This window comes from Mus caroli, chromosome 16, assembly GCF_900094665.2.
Source record: "Mus caroli chromosome 16, CAROLI_EIJ_v1.1, whole genome shotgun sequence".
NCBI classification, from domain to species: Eukaryota; Metazoa; Chordata; class Mammalia; order Rodentia; family Muridae; genus Mus; species Mus caroli.
The window spans coordinates 46,606,562-46,621,846 of record NC_034585.1 but is presented as its reverse complement, the minus strand read 5'-3'; the positions used below and the strand labels follow the sequence as shown (position 1 = coordinate 46,621,846).

The window sequence follows — 15,285 nt, the reverse complement described above, 5'->3', positions numbered from 1 at the left end:
CCCCCCCCCCTCAGGAAATTACTTGAAATAATAGCAATACTAATAACTAAATATATGGTGCTTAATAGTTAGAAATCAATTTCATGCATATTATCTCTCTTAATGCTTATAGAGTTCTGTTAAATATCATTGGTAATTTTCTTAGTTTGAAGTCAAGGATGCTGGTTCTGTGCCACTCTATGACATATGTCTGATTTAATCAATATTCTCTAATATAAAAGCTGACTTAGCACTTGTTCTATGTTTTACATGTTGTATGTTTGATGTAAAAATTTTGTAGACCTAAGGAGGCATTTCTATAGGCTGCCTGTTACTGTAACAAAATGCCTGAAAGGAGAAGACACTACCTCCATATAAGGAGCAAGCATTTTGTTTTTTTTTTCTCACAGCTTAGAAAGTCTTTGTCCATGGTTGGCTGGTCCTGATGCCAGAATGGGGAGTCCACGGAGAGCAAAGCTGTTCACATCATGGTGGCCAGGAACTAGAGAAGGCAAATTCAACGTCTCACAATTTTCCTCCAGAACATGCCCCAGTGATATAAAATCACCCACTTCATAAACTTTCACTGCATTCAAAACAAGAAGGGGCATCAGGGCTTATTTGAGATTCAAACTCAAGCAAAAGGTGCGTGTTCCAGTCTGTACTCTACAGAAAACAGAGACCCTGATGGAGTTAGCGGTGTCTGTGGAAGAGACATTCACTTGCATGAGCCATGAATGAGTCAGATGGACACAGATGCTTACCTGCCCATCATCTGTCAGTTATAGGGGAGGAAGACAGAAGGAGAGGTTAGCTAAGAATACCTGGGATTGTGATGCAGATCTAGTGAGACATTAGTCAATACAGAGGAAGTCCCAGAGGAAAGTTGTCTGCAGCTGACTCCGGCACTAGACAGAAAGGTCAGGGCATGAGCACCATGACTGTCTGCATTGAGTCTTCCAAACACCCCATGGCTTTGGTGCGAAAGCTGAAGGGAATTCCCCCCCTGCACTGTGACTAGAGGCTGTAGCTAGCTGGGGTGTCTTTTTCTCTTCTTTTCTTTTTTCCTTCCTTCCCTTCCTTCCTCCTTCCCTCCCTCTGTCCTTCTCTTTCTCCCTTCCTTCCTTCCTTCCTTCCTTCCTTCCTTCCTTCCTTCCTTCCTTCCTTCCTTCCTTCCTTTTAAATTGTGTGTGTGTGTGTGTGTGTGTGTGTGTGTGTGTGTGTATGTGTGCACGTGCACTACCTTGAAGGCAGGTGTTCAAGGGAGCTAAAGGCAGTGGATTCCCTGGAAGTGGAGTTACAGGAGGTTTTAAACTTTCAGGTTTGGGTTCTGGGACCTGAGCTTAGGTCCTCTGCCTGCAATATGTACTCTTAACTGCTGGGCCATCACTCCAGCACACCTAACTGCCCTGACTGCAGATGAATGGTAAAGGTTCTTGAAGGGAGGGGCAAATGCCGTGTTCCCACAGCAGCACAGCATGGAACAGTTATCTCAAGTCATTCCCCTTTCTCTACACTTTCAACTTACATGGGCCAGTAGGATCTTGTTCCAGATGGCATCTTCTCACTTCCTACTTTGTGACCTGGAGACCTCCTAGGGACTAAATGCCCCAGCCTGAAGATACTAGACTCCTACCAGAAGGGTTGACGAAAGGACACAGGATTACATCAGGCTGAACAATTAACCTTGAACAGTCTGGCCCAGGCCAACTGTTACAAAACCCAAATGTGTCACCCCATTTTTCATATCCATGGCAGAGTTGGCCGATTGATCACAACATTCTTCCTTATAACTTGCGTAGTCTGCCTCAAAATTATTCTCAACACAGTGATCCAGACAGCCACTACCCATCTATCAATGCTGACACCTGAGATGAAACCAATTTATCATCCTAACACTAGGCAAGTATAGGTCTTTGAGCAGGTGTGTGTGTGTGTGTGTGTGTGTGTGTGTGTGTGTCTGTACATGTGTGTGAGAGTGCTAGCAAAAGTTTGTTTGAGCTTGCTAGAGATGTAATGAAAATGAACACTTGAGTTTGTTGAAAAAATAGAGGCTAGGTTTCTTTTAAAAGCAGATTATACATCTGTTTGGAGCCAGAAACAGTGCTATGGTAAGGGATATACACAAAATCAACCACTAGATTACCTACTCATCCATATGTAGCTATCAGTGAGATTCTTTAAGACCCTAAAATCCTCAATATTTGTTGACCACCATACACAAGAGCTTACAGGTTCAGGTTTCTAATTACGAATCCTCACGATTCAGTTATTGCTTCTTTTGTAGCTGTAGAGTGCTGTCTGTTATTCTAGACTTGCCTCTAGTGCTACAGAAACCCAGCCCCTTCCCCAGGAGCTTCCATTTAAGTGTCATGAACCATTACAGAATCATGTGACTGTCCTTATTTTAAAATTTAATGTAACTCTTTTTTTTTTTTTTTTTTTTTTTTATTTTCCGATCTCTGTGCTAAGAGGCACTTATCCAGGGAGTGTTAGGAGTGGCTTCTAGATAGTTAACTGCCACACAAGGGCACTCGGGACTAAAAGACAGACATAATTATATTCTAGAGAGAAAATGACCCCCAAATAATGTTTTGAAAACAATATTTATTTATTTATTTATTTATTTATTTATTTATTTATTTTAGTGTTCACTTGTTGTGCATTGGTGCTTTGCCTGCATTTCTGTCTCTGTCTGTGTGCCGGTGTTGGATTCTCTGGAACTGAAGTTTCAGCTGCCATGTGGGTGCTGGGAATCAAACCCCCAGTCCTCTGGAAGAGCTGCCAATCCTCTTAACTGCCGGGCCATCTCCTCAGAAACCCTCAGATACTTTTGAGCATGGATGAAAAATATTCTCTATTCATTCTTCTATTAATCCTTACTTTCTGATTAAAAATGAGCTAAATATAAATACATGCCTCTATGCATTTATTAGACATTATTGGACAAGGATAGATTCTAAAGAGAGATTTTTACAAAAATAAACATCTACTTTGATTTTTCAGTACAGCAATGTTTTGAAATCTAGTCACTGGGTAGATTTAAGCTGAAACATTGCTAGTGTCTTACTAGGCTTCATGTAGTTTACTAAAATGATGTATCACAAATTAAAAGAGAATTTAAAAATTAAACTAATCATGAGTTATACTTAAAATAGCAGAAACTGAAATCTTCATCCCACACTTGACAACGCTCAAAATACGCAACACATTTACTACAATTTACGGACATTCTGAATCATTTCCAGGTCTTTAAGTGAGTCACATACCAAGATGAACAGCCTTTTCATGCTACATGATCTTTTTCATTGAGTACAAAAATTAATAACATGCTCAGTTTAGACACCATGATCTTTAGCTGCACATGGAAAACTACTAGACAGAAGTACTTCATCCTCAATACTAAAACTCAAGATATTGTCTCCTAACATTAGCTTCATATAGCTGAAGGAAGGATAATGTGTGTGTGTGTGTGTGTGTGTGTGTGTGTGTGTGTGTGTGTGTGTGTGTGGTGTGTTTATGTTTTGGGTCTATATAAACTGTATCATCAGGACATGTTCGAAAAAAGCAGTGGTTTGAATTGAGTTTTCATTGTGCCTCTATTGAGGAAAGCCCAGGAACCCTTTGGCAGCCACGTTTCCTCATCAGACCAGAATACTAACACTAGAGTCTCTTTAAAACTAGCTTTTAAGTGGGAGCATTTATTGGAAATTTCAAAAGTGCCAAGTACATTGGTTCCCCTAAATGTACTTCCAGGAGCAGGAGCCTGAATCAGTTTTCAAAGCTTTTACTCATGGCTACTGTTCTTGTTCATATATATTCTGTACTATATGTGTCTAGAGGTTATAGAAGGATATTTAGCATAGTGACGATACTGAAAGTCTATTTCTTCTGAATATGTATAAAACCTCCAAGCCCCCAAACCATTCTCATTTGTCTGTAATGGAAATTTATGGAGGCAGGTGACTGCCTTCCCTAGGGATTAAGCCCTCCTGGAATTAATTTGAAGCTGGTACCCATGAAGCGTCTAGATACACAACTGTCCAAAAGTGTTCCAGAGTCTCCATCATCCTCTGGCTGGTACTATCCATTATCCCAGGAGTGCCATACTTGTGTGTTGGATGCTTTGCTTTTAGTCTTTCAGAATCATTCTATTATTAGATGATTCATTCTCCATTCACAGGCAACAACTCTTCTTTCTCACCACTTTGGACTGTGTGTGTGTGCAGGGGCCTGGCGTGCTACGAGAGGACAGTGAGTACCTCTTCAGTAGCCTCTTCTTCCACCTTTTTTGAGACAGGGTGTCTCTTTTTGTTGTTCCCCACTATAAATACCAGCTAGCTGGCTGGCAAGCTTCAGGGAGGGGCTTCTCCCTTCTCCACTCCTATGTCAGCACATTGATGTACGAGGATTACAGATCGATGCTATCACATCTAGACTCGCATTGTTCTGAGTATTTGAACTCAAGTCTTCCCACTTGCTCTAAAAGCAAGTGTGCAGTCACTAATCTATCCCTCCACTTTTCACTTTCAGTTTTAAAATCTTGTTTTCCATGGTAACCTTGCATTTAACAAGGACCTTTAACATCTCACTGCTCTTGGACTTCCTTATTGGACCTAATGGGGTTAAGGATGCTTAGAAAATTCTTCTCAAACAAGGGTTTCCAAGGCTAGGAATGCACTGATGGTGAATGCTACAAAATCAGTAATAGGTATTTCAGCATCATCGCTGGCCCATGTAATGTTTCTTTTTCACTGATGGATTCAGTTTTATTTAAAGACAATGGATTCAATTTTAAAGACATTAATCCATAGAGTAAAGTTGGTAAACAGAATGACATATGTAACCAGTCTTCTTTCTTCACAGGTTTATTGGTGGGTTAAAGTGAATGCTGTCCAAACTGTGAAGCGATATTGAAATCTTTCCACAGTTTCACACTGAGAGGCAATAATAAAGGTCTTTGTTGTGTAGAGCAGAACTGCCAACTCTAAGTTGGATTTCCTGGAAGGTGGGAGAGAGAGGGTCCTGACTCATAGGCATGTAGCCTCACTCGCAGCAGTAGGGTGAGTAGAAGCAAAATTCCTATTAGGGATAGCTTAAATGGGAACACATTTCATTTTACAGAAAACACCTTCTAGAACTTGCTTAATAGAGGGCACCTTTGCAGTCAATCACTTCACAAGAGTTTCAAATTGGATCAAAAAAAAAAAAAAAAAAAAAAGACACAGGCTAAGGTTGGGGTTAGAGGTCGTGTATTACATCTCCAAGTGCCTATATAATTACACTGTGGTGGTTTTTAGTTGAAAGCTTGTAGATCATAAATAGAGGACTCGTTTACTGGTTCTTTTGAAGTATTGTGGGAAGGAGGACACACGGGTGCTGGCACATGCTCCTGCCAAGCATAGAATAACGAAGTTTTATGCAGAGGTTCCAGTCACACAAGTGCTATGATATGGAAGGGTCCAAGAGACAATCTGAAGGACAGACGTCAGAATGGGAAAATTTCCAGGCAAACTTGTCTTGGCACACAACAACTGTAGACACTTCATCAGAGTTTTAAAAGCCACTTCCTCCTTACACTTCACTTCCACTCTGGAAGTCCAGCTGGGCATTTTCCCTGCTGAGTGGGAGGGTAAAGCAGAGCTCAAGATTAGCACAGGCTTTAGGCAAAACTGTAATGTATGTTGTGCCCTGTGTGTTGTTTCTGTGCTTTGGCCTGTCTGCACCACCAGGCACGTCACCTCTCCAGATAAACCTACCCCACAGAAATAGCTCCCTGCTCTTTAAACAGAGCCCCCGGTATGATTTCTCTTGGTGCCATCTAGAAAGTAATGATTCTAATATTTATTTAACTCAGGACCTTGACTTATGGACATTAATGTGTGCTAATATTTCTAGAGTTCCTGTCTTCTAATAGCATTTCTTGAAAATGGTATTTATTTTTTAAAAGATAAATAAACCCAAGATGAGATTGATGGAAAATATTTGTTTCTCTAGGAAGATTCACAACCCCCCATATCTCCTGGGTTAGAGGCTGTCACCAAAGCTGGCCACTGAGTGTATCCTGTCAGGCACTTGCCACCCGTCAATGAGATCACTTGGGAAACTGTCCCCTCCTCTAGTTCAGTGGTGAGCCCTATGTGCAGCCTCATGTGTATTAATGTACACATACCATTATACACTAATTCACGATGGTTAGCTCTTTGATTGATTGCTGAAAGGATCTTAGTAAATACTTTTGAAAAACATAAGAACCATGTTAAAGATCTCAGGAACTATAGGAATATGATGGGTTAGGAGAAAGCCAGGTAGCAATTAAAGGCCAGATGGCGTTTCCTGATGTCTCGTACTTAGTTATTTTAGAAGCCTCAAAAGTCCTGCTGATGGACTTCTGAAATTACCGCTCGAAAATAAGAGATTCCAAGAATCCCTTAAGTGTGTTTGAAGTTCTTTCAGCATCATAGGTAGATGATTGAGAAACATAACCTTGATCGGTTCTGGACATAAGCACTTTCAATACACAGAAAATATTCCTCAAGTGCTCTGGTGTCTCTGTTTTATCCAGTGACAGGGTCTGTGCTTTATATGTTGAAATAATACTTTTTACCAAAAATGGTGCATAAAACAGAGACAAAAATAAAATATCCCCATGGCCACAACCATCGCACAAGTCTTCAAGACGGAAAAGACAGAGAAAAGCATTTCAGTGGTACCTTAGGTGTACAGGGTACTATAGGTACTATCCCACTGTAAGGGCAGTGGTGGGGCTCAGAGAGTTAAGTGAACTTGGAGGAAGTGGATTAGAATACGAGTGGATAAAAACTCAGCCTTCCAGAGCATGGAGGGTAGACTTGTGGGTTAACACAAGAAGGAAAGGAAACCTGAACTCTACCAAAGAGGATGCTGCTGACCACTCCCATGGAGTCCTCGGGATTCCTAGTGAGGTTTGCAGTTTGTGCACAGCTTCTCTCTGTAACAGAGGTCAGCAGTGTAAGTGTAGCTAAGGTCTGTGTTGCTAAGTAAATTCCCTTCAGTCACTTTCTGTCCCCACCCTTGTTTTTGTTCTTCCTTTTAATCACTTCCTCTTTTTCTCTCTTTGGCTTTTCCAGTGCTTCAGTTGATAACTATCTACGGAAGTGGTATACTACAAATAACATAGTGCATAAAACCCAGTGAAAACCTCTTAACGGTAACTCTCTTTCAGTACACGCTTCACACATACACTGTGCAGCCTGCTTTCATGTCAGCTTGACACAGCGAGAGTCATCTGAAAGAAGGGAGCCTCAATTGAGAAAAATTGTTCCATAAGCTCCATCTCGGTAAACAAGGCTGGAGGGAGTTTTCTTATTTAGTGATTGATGGCAGAGGGTCCAACCTATTGTATGTGTTCAACTCATGGACCAGTGATCTTGCTATGGGGATGTAAGGGATCAGGATGAGCAAGCCATGAGGGACAAGCCAGTAAACAGCACTCCTTCATGGCTTCTTCACCAGTGCGCTCGCCTTTGGGTTCCTGCCCTGCTTGAGTTCCTGCCCCAACTTCTCTTGATGATGGACTATGAAGAGGAAGTAAATAAATAAATAAATAAATAAATAAATAAATAAATATATAATTTTTAAAAAATAATAAAAAGGAAATAAACTCTTTAATTCCAAAGTGATTTATGTTCATAGCATTTTTTATTTTATTTTATTTCTTATTTTTTTGGTTTTTCGAGACAGGGTTTCTCTGTGTAGCTCTGGCTGTCCTGGAACTCACTCTGTAGACCAGACTGGCCTCAAACTCAGAAATTCACCTGCCTCTGCCTCCCAAGTGCTGGGATTAAAGGCGTGCACCACTATGCCCGGCCCAGCATTTTAACACAATAGAAACCCTAATACACACACACACACACACACACACACACACACACACACACAGATACACCAATCACTTAATTTCCCTCAAGACTTTTACACTCTAGTAATTTCATGTCCGTGTCATTAGAATTAGTAAACAAATTCAGGTTAATCGATTTGACAGTGAAAAATTACTAGAATACAGAGCATGAATTTTAAGTTATACAGTCTGGTTTCAGAGCCTGTACCCTTTTTTCTTTTATATCTTGGGAGATAACAGAAACAAAGTAGGTAAAGAATAAATTATTTTTGTGGTGCCGGGAAGTGGAACCCAGGCCTTGATACATGCTAGGCAGAAACTCTACTGGTAAGTCTCATCCCCAGCATTCAATGGTGTATTTATTGTTTGCCTTGGATCATAATGACACAATGTTTTCATTATGGTGCACACGTCTCTGCTTGCCTGAGAGCATTGGTGTTAAAACTATAAGATATGCACGAGAAGCCAAAAGCTAAGCATGCAAAGATTTCCATACCAAGCAGCCTCATGCTGCATTTCTTACACTGGTCTGGGCTGTAGACAGAATGCCTACATTTCTGGTCTGGATAGGTCATCCATCCATGGTCAGTGTTCTTGAACTGGACTCTAGGTCCCAAGGATTGGGCCTGTTCCTCTACCCTGACATACTTCATGGCTATCCATGGGCCACTAGTAGCCTGCTTTAGGAACCACTTCAGATCATTTCGCTTCTTTGTCTCCATCTTTGACTTACTCTGAGACCCAGAAGAGGATGAGACTAACTGATTAGTATTCTTACTTACAACCCTTAAAGTGATGGGACTAATTGATGAACCAGTAATTTAGAATCCCCATGCATGAGTCAGGCGCGTTGCCACATGCATATTATCCTAGCACTTGGAAGTCTGAGACAGGAGGATTACCACAAGTTTGAGCCTACCTTTGACTACATACCATGTACTAGGATTGCCAGGCTACATAACTACATAGCATGATGCTATTTAATAATAATAATAATGATAATAGTAATAATAATAATAGCAACAACAACAACAGATCAACAAGAAAGAAGACTACATATATGTAAAAACTATCAAGTACTTAGAGGTTCACTTAAAAAGGAGATATACAAGGCATTGCTCTGAGAAAGTCTTTGGGAGTGGCAAATAGAAAGTAAAAACACTCTGCTCTTTAAAAAACTGATCACAAACCCTTCATTCTGCACAGCACATGATTTAACAGGTGTGTGATTTATTCATTTATTCACAGACTCTCTGAGTAACCATTCCATCACAGCACTATTGTCTGCAGAGCAAAACACATTTACAGCAAACTGCATCAGCTTCATAGAGAAGATGAATTAGCCAATCTCTAGAAATCCTTTGTTTCCCAAAGAAAAAGAAGGTTCACAACACCAAGACAGTGACCCTAAAAAAGAATTAAACTTTACCTTAGTAAAGTCCTGCCCATTCTAGAACTCTGGGTCATCCATATATCCCACTATAAACAGCGCTTGATGTGAAAGAGAATAAAGTAAAGGCAGTATGTTACTTCTGTTAAAATAGAAGACTGTCTCCAAATGTAACCAACATCACCAGGGCCCTTCTTGGACAAGGCACAGTTGCCTTTCTCAGGTAACTCATCTGTTTTCTGGGGGCTGGGGGTATCATTGTTGTGTTTACTTTTGTTGTTGGGGTCTTTTAGAAGTTATACAAGCCTGTCCCAAGTTGCCTGTGGTCCTGAGCTCACCCTGAGCTCCATCTCTGGAATTAGCTTTTCCCTGGTAGGTGGGCGACTAGGCTTGTTTTCCAGGTATGTTGGACACTGGTGTACAGCCGTAGGAATTAGGTTCTGCTGGTTTTCCTGCATGGCTTAAGGAATAACCCTACGCTCCCCTGTGAAATGTGCCCTGCTGACCCTGTGCTCAGCGTATTGCCCAATCCTGCACCAACACAGAAAAGCAAACACTTGTTAGGTCTTCGTTTTGCCCCTCAGCCCCATGCTCCAAGAAATAAGCCTTTGACTCAGATTATATTCATAAATACCTTGGCCATACAGCGAGGCTCTGCTTTGACTAGATCATAACTAAATATACCCAATTTAGTTCAACCTACATTTTGCTGTGTGACTGGTTACCTGTGCTCAGGTACCATGTGTCCATCTCTTTACCTCTTTTTGGGATCCTCCCTTCTCTTTATCTCCCTGAATTCTTTTCTTCTCCCAATGTCCCACTTCTATTTCTTATCTAAGCTATAGGCCATAGGCTTCTTAATAGACAGATGAGGCATGCGTACAATGCACAAGATGGCCTCTCTACAGATACTTTGCCCTGTTCCCCTGCCTGTGTACACAGGTATAATGTGTATACCCGTGAGTGGGTGAGGAAAGAGCCACTCATCAGTAGCTGCTTGACTTTAATACATTAGATTGTCCTGATTAAGGAAATCAAAGAGCTGCATCTGACAACATTCCCCGTAGCCACAATGTGGTTGGCACAGTGGGAAACCAGGCAATCAATAAGTAAACAGACAGTGTCAGTCTGAAGACCTTTCAGAAAAGCATTTCTGTTCAGGGGGAAAAAAACCTTAGCAGTGCTTTCAGTCTCTTTAGATATTTCTCAAGATTTTTGTTATATTCCAGGCAATGCTGTTTTGCCTTTTAAAAAGTACCCCATGCCCCATGCTTGCCTTTGGTAATGACCTAAGCTAGAGACCACTCAATATTCAACCTCTGAGTGTCTCAGCATCGGGGCCTGACCCAAAGAAATTCACATGCAGTAAAATGAGATTTGCTTACCAAGACAGATTCACTTTTTGCTCCCTTCAGCAATCCATCAATCTAATGGGAAAATAAAAGCTCTCATTATTATGGGAATAGACTTCCAGGAGCATGAACTAGTATCAACACTCTGTTTATTAATACCAATTCTATTGCTATACATTTGATGCCAATCCAAATTTGATTTTAATTAAGTTTTCTTGTCATTCCATTATTCTCTCTCTCTCGTTCTGTCTCTCCTCTCTCTTTCTCTCTCTCTCTTCCTCAAGATATTATATCTGAATAGGCTACTGATGATGATATGTTACCACCAACATTATCAACATCTCAACAAACATTTCTAGAATAGTGTAAACTCTTCTTTCAGCTGAGATTTAGATCAAGGAAAATCTTATTTGATAGACCTTTAAAGATAACTATCATACTATTAGGATAGAATTTTTTTTTAACAGATCTTGCCTGCATTTATTTGTAAAATCAGCGTAGGACACTGATCATCTGTAAATAGTGTGTGGGTAAGTGTGTCACAGCAGTCCATCTGTCTTCACACTGGTAGGAGTCTTTTCTATGGGGTCTTCACAGGGGCCTGGGCATCTTTGGGCGCCTAGGCTAGAGCTGAAGCCTGGACCTTAGCTGGAGCTTTGGCCTCTGCTTTCGTTTGAACCTTGGGCTTTGGTTGGCAGAGCCTTTGACCCTTGGCCATGTAGCTTAGAATCTGTTTCCCAAGCTTGAGGTGAGAGATGAAATTCAGATGGCTGAGTTTGCAGCTGGGGCCCTTTGACAACTTGGGCTTGATAGCCTGAGGCTTCACAAGGGCCTTGATGGCCTTTGCGTATGCAGTCACTGCCTTTGCATTGTTGGCCTGCATCTTCTTCAGGCCTTTCTTGTGTGCTTTCTGGCAAAGCGCATGTTCCTCAGGAACTTGGGGTCAACCCCCTTAAGAGATTTGTATCCTTGTGACCAGGGTTTCTTGATGCCATTTCTGTGCCATTTGTGGGACTGGTTGTGTGTGGTGTGGTTCTTGGACTTGACCATGTCTGCATGGTAACCCACGGCTCCTGCAGCGCCTGGGCCTGGACGAGAAAGAGCTAGAATTTTTGTAACATAGGTGACTTAAAAATAATTAATGGATACATTGCCACAAAATTATTGATATATTACTAGGTAATGTTTATTGTTTACATACATTATATAATGTTTAAACCATTTTAAATATATCTGTCTTCTCAAACATTTGTCATTTGCTTATGAAGAAAACTTTTAAAATCCGTTCTTTCAGCTTTTCAAAATGCACAATATATTATTGTTATCTGTAGTGACTGCGTTGTGTATACTAGAGCTTCTTGCTTGTAGATGCAGTCAGTTTAGCATACACCAATTCTTCCTTAGTTAACAATGAAACACTGGCTCTCCTCAACACTTGGCCCTGGGTCACTCTTACTGTGAGTTCTCTAAAAGCGCAGATCTGCTCTTATTGAGTGATTGATAAAGTAGTTACCTGGTACTCAGAACTATGCTGCGACTTTTAAATGAATCATACCATTTAGAACTCTTAGTACCATTAAAAAACAGTAATGAATGTTCCCTAAAGGAAATTGCATGTAGGATATTTTAGCAATCATTTTTATCCTGGTTTGCATGACAAGAAAGTAGCAATGGTGCACACAAGTACAAGCTATTTAGTTGAGGTTCAATGCTCGGAACAGGTGCAGTACACTGACATTCATTTGTGTAGAGACTTTGAGGTGATTTCAGTCACTTTCAAGAGCCTAGGTACCTTCAAAATGCCAAAAACTGGCACTACAATGTCTCAGAAACACTTCAAACTCAATCCATTCCAAAGCGAATTCCTATCCTCTCTCCGAACCCACTCTTCTCTTTTATTTGGTTTAGTTTGGTGCCATAGTACCTTGCCATGTAACTCAGACTGGCCTTGAACTTGCAATCCTCCTGCCTTAGCCGCTCTTCCCAATCTTCTTAACTCAGTATTCCAACAGCAGCCATGTAAGTCATCTTCTATTTGGTGGTATGATCCAGATATCTAAGTATCACCACTGGCCTGGTCCAGAACCTAAACTACAGTGCCTGGATGTTTCTGGTCATTGTCTTAAACCTACAGCTATCTTGGATTCCAGGAATATCATAGATTTCTAGACATTCACTCAGCAAGGGCAGCCATGGATATAAGCAGACAGGATCCTCAAGCAACAAGGGCTTCCACAGGACCACGTTGCTGAACAAGAGCTGAGTTAATAATCAACCAGGCCATGCTTTTAGCAAGAGTGCCTTACCATACTGCCTCTTGCTCGGCCACCATTCTTCCCTCATGCTCATACCAGTAGCATAAAGATAGAATCGGGGTCACATAAAAAGGTCTTTTTTATCTATATTATCCAATGTAAGGACATAAAAGAAACCTCTCCCTGCCTCCCACTACTGCTTGTCTCTTTAATGAGTGGGTGGTGGAGCCTAATCTGTTAGGTCTCCTGGAGCGGGGCTTTTGTCTTTGAACACCAGTAACAATACTCAATATCAAGGAACTTAACTGTCTTTTCTAGGTCAAAAATCTACCTTTGACTTTTGAAAGCTACTTCAAATATCCCACTGAAAAGTGTCATTCTGAAGGGCTCATACAATCTCTCTTATTTTCTCAGTGGCCTTCAGCACATGCCAGCAAGAAGCAGCTGGTCTGGGTCACCATCACCAGGTTCCCAGTTTTCCTGACTTCACGTTGGGACCTACTTGGCCTATGAGAGTCTTTAGACTCTCTTCTTGGTTTACTCTTGGACTTTGTGTCCCCAAAACATTGGTGAGAATGGAGAAATGGGGGTTTGATGAAGATGGAATACTATAGGTGATCTTGCCTGCTGAGTTAATTCCTTCATGTGTGAATATCTGGCCTGAAATCCAAGAGGCCTTGAAGAAAGCACGGAGTAATAGAACCACATGGAAGACACTAGTAGTGATGCTGGTTTTCAGTGTATGTTGAAATGGACAGGAGCCGCTCGTCTCTGAGACGAGCCTAGAAATCTGTATTTGAATTCAGCCCCATCCTTGTGATACACACGGTCCCTTTATTCCAGGTTGAACTCACACTGGCACAGTTATAGATTTTATTCGAAACAATGTTAACACATATTCTAAAAACAAAACAAAACAAGAAAGAAAACAAAACTTCTCCTCTATATTTTCCCCTCTGCTTACTTCTTTGGCACAGCATGCACACATGCCTGACACGGGCTGATCTCTAGGACCCTTCCATGAAGGCATATTAATGGGCATCATTATGTTTTCATTCTAAGATGCACAGAAGAGCAGTTACCTGTTTTTTTTTTCTTCTGTGAATTCCCAGAACATCTGTTGACCAACACCTGCTGTTCTCTATAACAGGTGTATGCTAGAGATTGAAATGATTAAAAATATCATATGATGTCAGCCTCGATCACAACTTGCTGCCTGCCAGTCCTGTCAAATGGGTCAGTTGAGATGGAAACCACACACTGGACAGATGTCTATTAATAATTTGGGGAAGTGTCACAAATTGAAGTTTATGACAATAAAAGGGAGGGGCAAAGGGCAGGGAAGAGACAGTTGGAAGCTACACAGGAGTCTCATTAATTGTTCCATTTTAGATCTCTCATTCTCTCCCCAATATTCTATAAGTATCAAATACTTCCAAAGACATCTTGTTTGCTTGTATTATTTTATTTATTTATTTATTTATTTTTATTTATTTAGTCTGAGAAAGAGTCTTGCTAAGTGTCTCAGGCTGGCTTTGAATTTTTGACAATTCTCTGTTTCAAGCCTACTGAATGCTAGTATTATGAGCCATGTCCACCAACTCCTAGATTTCCAAAAACTTTATGAAGATGTTTGAACAAAAGAAGACATAAGATGATGTTGGAAGAGCCTCAGATTGACTGGTTCTCTCTCTGAAGAAACAGAGGCTCAGCGACATGATTAAGCAAAGCAAAGATTGCGTTATCTATTATTATGTCTGGAAGACAAAGCGAAGCTAGAGTTTAGGTTCCAAGTGTAGTTGCTTACACTTTCTCCGCTGCCCCAAGTCATGTAAAGGGCTTCCGGCTTAAGGCATGTTTAAAGACATTGTCTCTAGTTCATGCGTGTTGCGTGTGTTGTTGTCTATGGTAATCTCAGCATGTCTATCAGAGACATTCTGAGCCCTTGACAATTCTTCAGAAGGTCCGGTAGCTTCCACTTTGGTGCTTCTAAAAACCTAGAACAGACTTCCAAGAATTCATGTAGGTGTACTGAGTGAAATAATAGTCTCCTCAAATTGCTGACCATTATTAGGATTTTTTCAAAAAGCTTTTTAAAAAATGCCACTGGGGAAGATGCATCCAAATCCAATGTGTGGTTTCCTTCTCAGAAGGTAGTCTCAAGACATATGAGAAGAAGGCCTTGTGTTGCCACAGACAGATACTGGAAACATCACAACGACAAACAGCCACCAGCAGCTTGGAGCAAGGAAGGGATTTTTTAGCTAAAGCCTTAAAAAACAAGTCTTAATTTTGGACTTCTAGATTTCAGAACTGTGAGAGCATAGACATCCATTGTTTCACGGCCCACAGTTTGTGGTTCCTCGGGAAATAAGAAGAAAAGCCTTGAAAATGTATAGAAAAATAATAAAGACCAGTTTTTGGTTTTTT

The 15,285-nt window shown here is 40.9% G+C and overlaps 1 long non-coding RNA gene and 1 pseudogene across 1 annotated transcript in view; both read right to left on the bottom strand.

Moving 5' to 3' along the window:
• Nucleotides 1–1,567, bottom strand: part of LOC110311157 — a 13,630-nt gene extending 12,063 nt beyond the window's left edge. The window contains exon 1 of the long non-coding RNA XR_003835110.1: nucleotides 1,508–1,567. This is a non-coding gene — a long non-coding RNA (uncharacterized LOC110311157). The remainder of the gene's footprint in view (nucleotides 1–1,507) is intronic.
• Nucleotides 1,568–11,128: 9,561 nt separating this feature from the next.
• LOC110311285 lies at nucleotides 11,129–11,650 on the bottom strand (annotated as a pseudogene).
• Nucleotides 11,651–15,285: the final 3,635 nt, after the last annotated feature.